Source organism: Suncus etruscus, chromosome 7, assembly GCF_024139225.1.
Source record: "Suncus etruscus isolate mSunEtr1 chromosome 7, mSunEtr1.pri.cur, whole genome shotgun sequence".
In the NCBI taxonomy this organism is placed as follows: domain Eukaryota; kingdom Metazoa; phylum Chordata; class Mammalia; order Eulipotyphla; family Soricidae; genus Suncus; species Suncus etruscus.
In genome coordinates this window covers 5298008-5308237 of record NC_064854.1, presented here as the reverse complement: position 1 = coordinate 5308237, position 10230 = coordinate 5298008, and the positions used below count along the sequence as shown (strand labels likewise).

The window sequence follows — 10230 nt, the reverse complement described above, 5'->3', positions numbered from 1 at the left end:
ACTAAAACTAGAAAGGAGATATATGTTAGACATAATATTGTCTCCAGATACTTCTAAGTCTCTATTTCCCAGGCAAGGTGTGCATATAAAGTTTCATGAGGTAGGGCTTCTGCCTTATTTTCCATAAAACATTCATGCAACCAAGGTCAAGACAAACAAGGACATACATGGATTTTAGTGTCTTAACCAGACTTTAGTTTGGTTTTGTAATTTTCAGTCTAATCACGACTTTGTTTCCTGAATGTCTCACTTTGGGCATAGACTTCTGAACTAGGATGGAAACAAATGGAACAGTGTTCTTAACCTCTTTCTATACTACATATATTTTAACTGAGCAATATGTTTATACAAATATATGATGTCATATAACATACATGTATTCACACATGTATCTAAAAATACATTCATGAGATAAATATATGTACACACATAACTTATTCCTTTTTTCTATTTTAAATCCTTTAGCAAGATATAACTTTCAAGCACATGTTTTACCTGTGTATTGTTTGACATTAAAAGTACCTGAAAGAAAGTTGGCGTGATAGCACAGTAGGTAAAAGTGCTTGTCTTGCAAGTTTCTGAGTTTCGTTCCAGTTCCAAACCCACATATAATTCCCTGAGCCCGGCCAGGAATTACCCCAGAGTGAAGACCCAGAAGTAATCCCTGAATGCTCCTGGATGTGACCCTAAACAAAAGCCAACAGAAAAGGACATTTGGAAGAGTGTCAGATAGAAACTACTCATGGTTTTTCTTCCTGATGATCTACTACTGACGGGCAAATTTTTGGCTTCAGTGTTAAACAGGACATCCTGGAGCTGTCTTCTTATACAGCCAACTTCTACTCTAAGTGCATTTTTATGAAAGCAACTCAGATAAATCTTTGAGACAGCTTGTGCTATCTAGTGTATCTATCTTGTACCTATTACAAGTAGGTAATAGTAATTGTAAATCAAGAGTTAGATTTTTAAGGATCATTGAGTCTCAGCGTAAATAGTTTAGAGTATCCTCTATAAATAAGAACTAGCTGAAGACGAGTTAAGAGTCCTTTAAGATTACTCTGATTTGGAATACAGTATATTTTGGATAGGAAGACTGAACACAGGGAATTGCATTCAGATAATATTTGCCTTAATCGAGGACAGACCTCGAAGTTACTTGTCAATAACCCATGAAAAGATCTTCATAGTGTAACCGGAGTGCCAAAGCCTATGTTGGCAGTCTCACCTGTTATAGTTGGACAATTAACTTGGAAAACTTACTCCAGACACTATGAAATTAATCAATGCTTAAAAGTGTAAATTTAAAAACAATGTAATTTTAAGCTTTTATTAAGTTTTAAAGCTTTTAGTTTAAAAACTTATTTTAAAATATATTTAAACTTTTAAATATTGGACAAAAAAAGCCTGTCTAGAGTACAGGCGAAATTTCATTTTATAAAGTTTAAAGAATCACCAAGTTCTGCTAAATATTCAGAAAATAAAAAAGTGTTTACATTACTATTTATAATAGCATCTAATTTAAATCTACATCATTTTGAGGGAGTGCTTATGAAGGGGGACTACAAAGAAATGCTTGGGAGATACAGAAATTCTCAACGGGGTGAGGTGTTTTGATGATCAGGTCTAAAGACGTGATGCTGCTTGGGTTCAACAACACTGGGGTACCACAGGGTCACTTCAGTGGGCTTTGGTGTTTATGCATTACTAAGGACTCAACTTGGGTTTTGACATATGATAAATATGATCTGTAAGTCTTTTAGAAGTACTAAACAGGCATCATAAGTTCATCCTCAACATTTGTAAAAAAAAAAAACCTTCTATTGGGCTCTGTGTATATCTGTCCTATTGAATGATTCTAAAACATAAATATTCATTTAACTTATTGCTGAAAGTCACCTGATGTTTCCCAGTCACTTTCAGACAAATCCCAGGCAAATTCTCATTTTACAGAGGGCACACAAAGCTTCTCTTAGAATGTGCCAGCCCACCCCATACCACTTTCTTACTTGTAGCTACATGCTACAACATAGATGAACCTTGAGGATATATGCTCAATGAAATAAGTCAGACATGATATTATTAAAACCGCATGCCACTATTTATTTGAGATATTCAGAGTAAGTAGATTCATAGATATCAAAATAGATGGTGAATGCTTGGGGTCAAGGCAAGAGGAAAATGAGGAACAGTTTCAGTTTTTGCAAAATAGAAAATATTTGGTAATTGCACACAATAAAAATTTATTTAATACAATTGAATTGTTTGTCAATAGCTGATAGGATAAATTTTCTGTTATAAAATCTTCTATAGTTTATCACAATCATGAGAAATGTATTATAATAATGCCTGCTATGGGAAATTACTGATATTGGCAACAAGAATGTGAAATTGAGAAGTGAGAGCACTAGATAGAAGTTCTCAGTTTCCAGTTGCAAGGATGTGAAAGGAAAAGATGTCCATAAATATTTTGGACATCTGTTGGATATTTTTCATATGACAATTGTCATATTGCTGTTATTTGCTTATTATATTAACTGTCATTTACTTATTTTCTTAGCTGTCAGTTTAGACAAGGGTGGGCTTCTGTATCATCATGAACACAAAAAACAAGTCCTGTATTTTTTTTAATAATGAACTTTTGGAAAGATATACACATATGCAATTAGCTAGCATTAAAATTTAATCAATGTTATTGTGTAAATTTTAAAAATTTTAATAAAAGCAGTTCACTTTTTCTGAGCATCTCAGTAAAGTCCTCCATCATACCAAAAGATACTATCAGAATGACCAATGATATTTCTACTGAAGAAAGGTTTGATTGGCAAAGAGAAACTACTGTATTTATTGAGCTGGGCATAGATCAACACTCTGTGAATGCAGCTAGATATAAAATTAAAAATCTAAGACTATGGAAACAATCAGGTTCGGCTCAGCTGCCATTTGAGTAGATTATTCTGGTTTCTTTCCTTGACTCCACAACGGACTCCTAGTGAAGTCTATGGTTGCTTGCAACATTTACACAGTTGATGCCTTTTATGTCCATAAAAAAAAAAAAAAAACAAGTCAGATCCAAAAATAATTGCTTCAAATTTACCCAAGACGATGCTGCTCCCCTTTTTTCAAATAAAGCTTCATTGTAACTCAAAAGTTCAGTTTACAGTTTTCAGTGCCCATTCTGTATGGTCAGTGTTTGTGTTTTACTCATAATCTGTTTAGTGATTTTAGTTGCCAGAGACTTGAGAAAGTCATAAGCTATATGATATCTGTACTCAAATAGAGGTAAGTGGGGTTTTCAATCTTAAAATAAGACCTTTACTTAGTTTTTACTCAAAACCAGAAAAAATCCCAAGTCTTCACACTTCACAATCAATAATCATTTTTGAAGATCCTATTACTGTCAACATTTATATAAAATATGGGGAATACCATGAAATGAAACACATGTCCTGTTCTTAGAGAGTTCATGGAAGAATAGGAAAGATAAACACACAGTTGGTGGTGAAAGAAGGTGAAATCCATAGTTCACCAAAAATCTTAATCCGTATAAACACCTGCTGACCACATGCTGTGCCTGGAATTCTCTTTCTACTTACAGAAACCTAAGAACTGGTGCTAAGGTTAGAAATTCCATTTTAAAGATCTGAAAACTGAGCTTAGAGAGAAGTGAGGAACTTGCAGACTGAATTGCATGGGTGTTGAACTGCATATCTCAATCCTTTCGTTTGTCACAAAAGGGGAACAAAAGGTAATGCTTAGGTTAAAGCTCAACCCAGGCTAACAAAATGTCATTTGGAAGACAAGAAAGAGGGGCAATGAGAGTTATAGGATGGGGAGACTAGCAGCGTTAAGGTTTTGAATGCCAAGTCATGCATTTTTCATTATGCCCAAAGATCATGCAGCTTTTCCTTGGGATTCCATGGGGATTTTGTTTTTTTCTTTACCTTGAGAATTAATTAAACTAATGTGCTGGCCATACAATTGTACTCCCTGAGTGCTTTCACACTCCACTGAGTTTAACAACAGCAGATTAACAATTCACCATCTTTGGTACAGAGACAGTTCAGCTCAGAAGTAAAGACCGTCGCTGTCTTTACCTCACTTAAGAGGACAGCATAGCACCCAACACACCCTAGGAGGCCAGTGTACATTTGCTGTTACTGGCCATTTCTAGTTTCACAAAGACCCCAAAACACCCCTTAGGAAGATGCCAACACCCAGACTGAGCTACTGTCTTAGTCAAGCTTTCCAGAAAACAAATCCTGTCAACTTGACCAAATTCCACATCTCTCCAGACACTTCCATTAGAAATGTGTTTTTGTGTATAATAAATTGCTTCTCCTTAGTGGAAAATCATTTCTGGCTGTTATCTCTGTGATCAGTTACTTCTACTGTCCTTTAATGGACTTCCCCTGATTATATGGCTAGTCATTAAAAGCTTAGTCCCCAGCACAATGGTATCTTATGTAGAGTGATCCATGAGAGCTTTATAGAGGCTTACCAGCCGCAGCCTTAATTTTACTCATTCGTCTTAATTTTTTGTAATCATTTTTTGTAAAGAGGGTATAATGTCAGGTTTGCTTCCCTGCCTCTGACAGATCCAATCTAGCAGATAATTACCATAAGGAAATTGATGCTTTAGTGTGAGGGAGAGAATTTAATTTACTCAGACATCCCACAGCACAATGCATTCCAGAAGATATGAGGATTTAAGTTTTTACGAAATTAAATTTTACTATTTAACATGATTACTTATGTTGAACATCATTAACTAGTTTTTTTTTTACCGTTTGAAATAATTACAAGCACACTTGCTGTGTCTTAAATCCAGAGTCTGCATTAAATATAGGTTAAAGATCCATGAAATGAAAAGAAAATCCTGTGCTTTTTCCTGTCCAGTTTTCCCAAAACTGCTTTTTTAACACCCACAGAGAATTTATACAAAAGATAAATTCTTTAAAATATACATTCTTTCCTGTATGATGTTTTAATGAATATTTTAAGTATTACAGTAACTGGTCTAACCCTTTTTTTTATTAAATTCTAATTGATATGGCCTGACGTAAGGTTATCTGTATAAAATGTAGAAGAAACAGAATTAAACTGTTTGGATCTCTGGTGAAAATAGTCATGGTCAGGTAAAGGTTGGAGGAGGGGCAGGCAATAGATTTTGCATAGCAAAATGTGTCCTTACAGACAGGGGGCACATCCAGTATTTTCATTTTGTTTTTTTTATTGTGTGTTTGCTTGCTTCCTTGTTTGTTTTTTAAGGGCTAGAGACAAAAAAAAAAAAAGAAAGACAGAAAGAAAGAGAAAGAAAGAAAAAAAGAAAAAAGAAAGAGAGAAAGAAAGAAATAGAATGAGAAAAAGAAATAAAGAGAAAAAGATTAATAGGAAGAAGGAAAGAGTGAAAGAAAAAAGACAATAAAGAAAAAGAAGAAGGAATGAATGAGAAAAAGAAAGGAAGAATGAAATTGAAAGAAGGAAAGAGTGAAAGAATGAAAGAAAGAAAAGAAAGAAGGAAAGAAAAAGAAAGAAAGAAAGAAAGAAAGAAAGAAGAAAGGAGAAAGAATGAAAATAAAGAAAGCAGACAGAAAAGGAAAAAAGTATGAGAAAGGAAAAGAAAGTGAGAATGAAAGAATGAGAAAGAAAGAAAGAAAATAAGAAAGAGAAAAGGGGAAAGAAGAATAAAGAAAAAGAAAGGAAGAAGGAAATTGAAAGAGAAAGAAAGAAGGAAAGTGAAAAAATGAAATAAAGAAAAGTAAGAAAGAAAACAAAATAAGGTAAAGAAAGAATGAGAAAAAGAAAGACTGAAAGGAGGAAAGAATGAGAAAGAAAAAGAAAGAAGAATGAGAAAAGAAAGGAAGGAAGAAGGAAATTGAAAGAACAGTGAAAGAATGAAAGAAAAGAAAGAAGGAAAGAAAGAAAGAAAAAAGAGAAAGAACAAAAGTAAAGAAAGAAGAAAAAGAAAGTATGAGAAGTAAAAAGAAAAGAATGAAAGAATGAGAAAGAGAAGAATGAAAAGAAAGAATGGAAAAATAAAGATGACAGAAAGAAAGAGTTAAAAGAAAGAAAAAAGAAAGAAAAAGAAAGAAAAAAGAAAGGAAGAAGGAAATTGAAAGAGGGAAAGAAGGAAAGTGAAAGAAAGAAAAGATAATAAGAGAGAGTACAAAAAGAATGAGAAAAAGACTGAAATGAAGAAGAAAGAATGAGAAAGAAAAAGAAAGAAGAAAGAAAGAGGAAAAGAAAGAGAAGAAAGAAAAGAAAGAAGAAAGAAAAGAAGGAAGGAAAGAAGAAAGGAAGAAAAGAGTAAAAGAACGAGTGAAAAGAAAGGAAAGGAGAGAAAGAGAAAGAAAGAAGAACAAAAGAAAGTAAAGAAAGAATGAGAAAGAAAAAGAAAGACTGAAAGAAAGAAGAATGAAATGAAAGAGAAAAAGAAAGAAAACAAGAAAGAATGAAAAAGAGGAAAGAAGAAAGGAAATGGAAGGAAGGAAGGAAGGAAGGAAGGAAGGAAGGAAGGAAGGAAGGAAGGAAGGAAGGAAGGAAGGTTGGAAGGAAGGAGTGCAAGTCCAGAACTTCCAGGAAGTTGATACACAAAGAGAAAAGGAAAATACTCTGCACTTGCCCAAGTTAGGCATGATCAGAGTGGTTTAGCTATAAATTCAAAGCACAGCCTCAGCATCACTGATAACATGAAATATAAGCTGCAGCCACCAAATTTCATAATGCACGTGTTAATGTGGCAGATAGAGGGTAGGGTGTGTGAGAGAGAAGATGTGTGTGTGTGTGTGAGAGAGAGAGAGAGAAAGAGAGAGAGAGAGAGAGAGAGAGAGAGAGAGAGAGAGAGAGAGAGAGAGAGAGAGAGAGAGAGAGAGAGAGAGAGAGAGAGAGAGAGAGAGAGAGAGAGAGAGAGAAAAAAGGATGATGGAATATAGGAGCACTGGTGATGAGAGATGCCACTGATGGTAGGTTTGGTCTTGAAATATCATATGCCTAAAACTCACTATAAATAACGTTTAAATCACTATTTTAACTAAATAATCAACTATTAAGTAAAAATAAATCTATGCCCCCCCCCAATTTTGGTCTCATCAATTATTTTTGAAGGTTTTCTGAGGCTGAGAAAATGACCCGAGCACAGAGTTTCTTTGCATCGTGTCTTAACTTTCTTGAACTCCATTCCCAAGAGTTCCTCAATCCTTTCCTAAAGGTGAAGTGAAACACTTGACAGGAAATTTCTGGACGAAGCCAACCCAGAAGTTCCCTTTATCCAGCACCTCTGCCTGGTCACATTTCCTCTCAGGAGAGATTTCATAGACGCTCACTGCCCTGGTCCTTGTGAGTCCTGTGACTATTTGGGTAACAGTTGGGGGATTGCCCAAGGGTCCCAACTTAAAATTCCCCCTCTACCTCAGTTGAGGAAGCTGGAGCCCTGTTGACCTCTGTGGTGGTCTAGCCTGTGGAGGTTTCTGGAATCCAAGTGGCAACTTGACTCTGGAAGCTTCCTTTAGTTTCTGCTTCATTCCATTCAATCAATATTAAGGCTTAAGAGCCAGTGGTTCCAGGTAAAATGATTCCAGAACTCAGGTCTTTGGAATGAAAGACCATTCCATGTACTGAGAAAATAAGCTAAGTTTGGAAGGAAACTTTATTAAAGATGAAAAGACTTTTATTTGGGATCTATAAAACAATCACTCATAATTTTATTTGAGAACATGTTTAAAGTTATTGGTATTAATTTTAACTCCAAGAAGTTAAGGAAGTTAAGAATTAAGAAGTAGGGGCCGGAGAGCTAGCATGGAGGTAAGGTGTTTGCCTTCATGCAAAAGGTCATTGGTTCAAATCCTGGCATCCCATATGGTCCCCTGTTGCCTGCCAGGGACTACATCTGAGTAGATAGCCAGGAGTAAACCCTGAGCGCTGCTGGGTGTGGCCCCCAAACAAAAACAAACAAACAAAAAAGAATTAAGAAGTAAGGAAGATGAAAGTAAACTTGTGTCAATAGGTTGTCCTGGTATAAAATAGTTAAATGCATTGAAATGTATTGAATTTATATTTTGTGCCAGATCCTGCTAGCTACATTACCACTGCTATCTTTTATAGACATTCTGTACAAGATGTATGTCAGCTGATAAATTATAAATGAGAAAACTGGTACTCAAATTTATATGTGTTCAACATATATAACTACTATTTCAGCTAGTAATATAGATAAAAAATTTAGAAATCTGATCCTATTCGGCATGGACCTTTATACACATACATAATCAGAATATACATAGGAAAACCACACATATGCATAAGTACATGATATACTGCCCCTACTCTGAGGATATCTGAGTATAGAGTTCTCTAGTTAATAGTGGGTGGTGTCCACATTTCCGTTACTAGGCTCAAAAGCTAAGATTCATTTCTTCTATACCAATAGAAATGTTAGATATTGATATTCTTAGTTGCTATTATAGCAAATATCGAATAAATCTATCCACATATTCAGTCATTTATTCATAAATATTCGTTGATATGTGCTATAGATCACATGATATGCTAAGCATCACAGATGCTAGTGCCATGAAGGATGCCAGAGAAAAGCTATCATCTAATAACACATCTGTCCATATTTATAGAGAGTCATACATTACATCAACATACTTTTCAAACTACAGCATTCATTGACAAGGTGACTGGACACTCCTTAAATCTTGACTTTCTTGCCAGTCTTCCAGTCGTACCTCCCCTACTCTTACTGAACACATGCAGACTACCACTTCACCTTCCTTGTCAGGATCTTCCCAGCATAGACTCCTTCCTTCTTCTCTGTGGGAATAATCATCACTCAAGTGCAGCTTGGATTAAGTTCAGAGTTGAATTTTCTATTAAACCCATGATTGGCCATATCTCAGTTCTATGTTCAACAGCAGCGTCATTCTCAAAACAGATTGCCTATTTCTGGTTTATACTAGAAGTATTAGAAGAGAAAATAGTTTACTAATGTTGGGGTGAAGCAAACTGGTAGTGCATTTTTGTTATGATCCCCAAAGTGGATAGCTTTGAGAAAAATGATGAAAAGAAGCTTTATATTAAATCCAATTCTTCTTCTTCTTCTTCTTCTTCTTCTTCTTCTTCTTCTTCTTCTTCTTCTTCTTCTTCTTCTTCTTCTTCTTCTTCTTCTTCTCTCCTTCTTGTCCTTCTTTTTCTTCTCTTCTATTCTTTTTCTTATTATTATTAATTGCTTTGTTTAAGCACTTTAGTTACAAAATAATTCAGTGTTTGTTTTCAGTTATACAATGTACACCATCCTTCACCAGAGCACCATCCCACCACTGATATTCCTGTTTCTCTCCCAATTATTAGTGAGACTATATTGATGCTTACACTCAACTACTGAGGAAATTATATTTTCTATTTTGGATCCATGGCTTTCCAATTAAGTACCTTTTCTCTTAAGTTATCTGGAATCTGTTGCTCCTTGTACAGAGTAAAATCTTTTTTTTAATTCTTTTCTCAGTCCCCCACTACCATAAATTATGCAATTGAGTTTCCCACATTTGGGGAAATCGCATGAGTCAGCACACCCGGGGTGCAAGGGATAAGCCTCACCCTGGGAAAACCACCTTCGTGATCATGGTATCTCCCCTGCCAGGTAAGTATACAGAGTAAAATCTTGCTCTTATTCCGCCACTCTATTTACCTGGTGCTGTTAATTCCAGCCCATAAAATAAAAAGCAGATATGTAATTGGGGTTAGAGTAAGAGTATAGTGCATAGGATGCTTGCCTTATATTCAACTGATCATGGCTTAATCACTAGCATGACATAAGGTTTCCTAAACCCTTCTAGTAAAAATTTTTGACTAAAGAGCCAGAAATAATATGTAGTATTCAAGTACTGCATATTAAAATATTATATTCTGCTTCCTTCTGCCACTGTTTAAACTCCATATCATGTTTTATGTAGATCATTACATTAGGGAACTGCTTGATTCCCATAACATTTTATTTCTCTTCCTTCCTTTCCTTTTCACAGCATCAGGGTGAATATGAGCATCCATGCATGTACACACACATAAACGCAGAGCTTAACTTGATTTTATTGTCCTGTCTATAGGATCTCCATCTTATCCCAGGGCCTTTATATTGACATGCTCAAATCTCAAACTATTATATGGTCCATAAGGGCCACCGTGACTTCTCCCTGGCATTAGCTTTGCCACTTCCCCTTTCTTCCTGGTTCG

The 10230-nt window shown here is 35.2% G+C and overlaps 1 pseudogene; it reads right to left on the bottom strand.

Annotated features, from left to right (window-relative positions):
* Window positions 1-9470: 9470 nt before the first annotated feature.
* LOC126014846 (uncharacterized) lies at window positions 9471-9648 on the bottom strand (annotated as a pseudogene).
* Window positions 9649-10230: the final 582 nt, after the last annotated feature.